Below are 3,244 nucleotides of genomic sequence, written 5' to 3'. Positions count from 1 at the left end.
ATCCCTAAGTATCCCACAATCCACAGCAGCCTGCTAAATCATTTTATGGGGAACATGGTGTTCTCCATCGGCTCATAAAGTCCACAATTATCAGGTGGCCACTTCCTGTTTAGCAGATATTCAGTCACTGGTAAATACATACTAAGGGCAATCAGAGAGCGCAGCCTGCTAACAACAGATGCTCTATCTTGCAATGTTAACAAAGGAGAAAAATGAAGTGTGTATCTGCTGTGTGATTCCAATCCGCTCCAAAATGTAATGGGTTCCTTCTTGGCTCATGTTATACCTGTCCACACAATGGCATGAAAATTGGGTTGTTAGATTTTCCAAAATGCTGCTGACAAACAAACAAACAAACAAACAAACAAACAAACAAAAAAGCAGACGGATAAACCAAGCTCGAGACATGACCTCATTGGAACAGGTAAATAACTACACCATGGAAAAGCTACAAAGATATGAAGAATGGAGGCAAGATGTCTGCTATAGCCCCTTTTCAAAGCCACCATATTGATACGCCAGAGCACAATAAACACAGATATGGCCCCATTCTATTTAGTGTTACTTGTTTTCTCTTTCTTTGTGGTTGTACTTTTCAACCAAGGCAGTTCCAGGACCGATTTGGAGCCGGTGCCTATTCTTGATCCAGTTCTTCACGTTTTCGACAGCCAAAGACCCGACTCTCAGCCAGGGAAACTGGTTCCAGAGCGGTACCAACTTTCTGCTGGTCTTGAACCACAAACTGTTTACGTCAGGGGATAGGGCGGGGTTATTGTGACCAACAAGACCAACTATGTATCATTCATTTTATTTGCTTTGTTTAACTGCAGTGTGATTGATACAGGCTGGCGTTAGCTTAAGTCCAACATTAACATCTTACATTCAGAGTTAATTAGGACGTAATCTTCGTCTGTAGCAATCAAGGTGAGCAGCACAGATGTGTTGTACCAGCCGTGTTGGATGCCAGTGTAGGCCTCGCACAGCCAGAAGCAACATTTGTAAAGTGACGATTTAGTCTTCCATCGTTGTTATTATGCTTGCGAGAGCGGAGACGTGGGAATGGGAAATTAAGCTTGGGAATTATGGAAATATTCCATTTAATTGAAGAACAAAACCTCAATGTTGAGTTAAATATTACTCATCCCCTTGACCCCACCCATTCAAGAATGAAGTAAAATGATTCAAAATCCAATGCAAAAATCCCGTAGGCGTATTCTCAATAGACCCCATGGAGATGCTACTTCATGGTTGGCCGACAAAAATATGTTGTTTTGTTTGCTTTCTGTAGTTTTGTGGTCTGGGCTCAAAAGTAGATATTCAAGTGTACTTGAAATCTGGTTGTTTTAGTAAAAATTAGGCTAAGATATATTTTCCCAAATATATTTAAGTTCCCTGTCAAGTTCCAACCTTCTATTTTGTAAATTCCCAGTTCATTCCCATAAATTCCTGTTAATTTACCAAAATTCCCTGTTAATTCCCATGTAAATTTTCCAACTTTGAAAATTCTGGGAATTTAAAGGCCCACTTAAAGGGAACATGGTCATAATTAATGTTATAAACTACCTGTATTTAGCCGCCAAAAATGGCTCCTGGGTAGGTTGTTAATCAGGGTCCTCACAGAAATATATATGGGTTTTATGATACATCCTGATTACAATTCACTAGTTTTCCACCATTACACATCCCTCTGCTTTTAAGGACAAATTCCTGGCGAAAATACTCAGAAATGCCTGACTCTAGGAGCTGCTGTGGACTGCACATGTGCTTGTTGGTTTCTTTAGCTTCTTTCAAGGTATAATACCATATACACCAAAAGATCCAGATACTTAAAGTGTCAGATTAGGATGTGATTTATAGATCTAGCAATGGTGTCAGCAAAAAAGTCCCACAGTCGAAAAGAAGTGCTGCAGATGGATATAGCTGCATGTGATGCATTGAGGATTCAACTGTTAAACAGCAGCAGGTGTGACTGAAAGTTTTCCTTTGACAGATTAAAGAATAGAAAGCTGTGACAGTAGAAGCCTCGTAGACTTGAATGCTGAAGTAGAAGAGTGTGGTCGAGAGCTTCTTCTGCCATGAAGAGAACAAATTAGGATGACAGGGCTGAGAGACGTCCAGGTTTCTTGTGGTGAGCATAAACTGTCATGGAAAAAGAGTGAAAGTAAGAAGGATGTAGATGGAAAAAATGACACTCCAGTGTTTCCGAATATTAATGACGTTGCCTGAGAAAATGCTAAAAGGGATTTATATGATGTCAGGCCCGGTTCGGAGTGATGAGGGAGTGGAGGGTAAATTAAGTCTGCAGACATATAATTTTTTTTTTCATACATGGTCTCGTGGTTAAAAGCAGATATGTAATCACTTAATTTTATGTTACATTGTATATTGCATGTATGTAGTTTACGTGACTCTGTGCATGGGTTCACCAAAAGCAGTGTGGGTTCAAGCAACAACGTAGATCATTTGACCATATGACTGAAGGTTACATCATCTACTCTGCAGCCAGTAGAACATAATATAAACAGGCCTTATAAGAAAAAATAGAGATATAAAACATAGAGAATCACAGTCGTTAAGCAGCATGGTACACTGAATTCAATATTTTCCAAGAAGATTGATTTTAATTATTTTCTTCTTCTTTTTTTTTTATATAAAAAATGCACACGTCACTTAAAAAGGTAATGCATATGGAATATTTAGCGTTTTTTTCATCACGCTTATCTCTTATATTATTTTTTTACATTATTCACACGGTTCTTTAACCTCTCTGTCCGTCTCTGTGCTGCTGTAACGTGAGAATTTCCCCCTGGGGATCAATAAAGTCTTATCTGATCTTATCTTATATTTTGAAATGCAAAACACATGTCTCCTCTTGCTGGCAACTAATATCTACATGGCATATGTCCCAGTTTAAAAAGCCATTTTTAGGGAAGGTTATTATGAGTTAACAGATGTTTGTTGTTTATCCAGTCAATGGACTGATTGTGGCACTGGGACAGCTGCTGAACATCAACAATAAGTGTTAAATTAACTGATGCTTGTAAACACTGTGCATCCTCTACTCTGTCATGGCCTTATGATACACAAGTGAAGAGCATTCAACTGAAAACAAACAAATAAATAAAAAAATATATAAAAATAAAAATATTTTTGCCTGATTTTCTGAATCATTCATTGATTGAATCATGATTTTAGATCATTATTAGAATTTAGAAAAAGTGCTCTTCTTATTCTAAATTGATAA

This window comes from Centropristis striata, chromosome 3 (genome assembly GCF_030273125.1).
Source record: "Centropristis striata isolate RG_2023a ecotype Rhode Island chromosome 3, C.striata_1.0, whole genome shotgun sequence".
NCBI lineage: Eukaryota > Metazoa > Chordata > Actinopteri > Perciformes > Serranidae > Centropristis > Centropristis striata.
The sequence above is the reverse complement of the archived record's forward strand: the minus strand, read 5'-3'. Positions refer to the sequence as shown.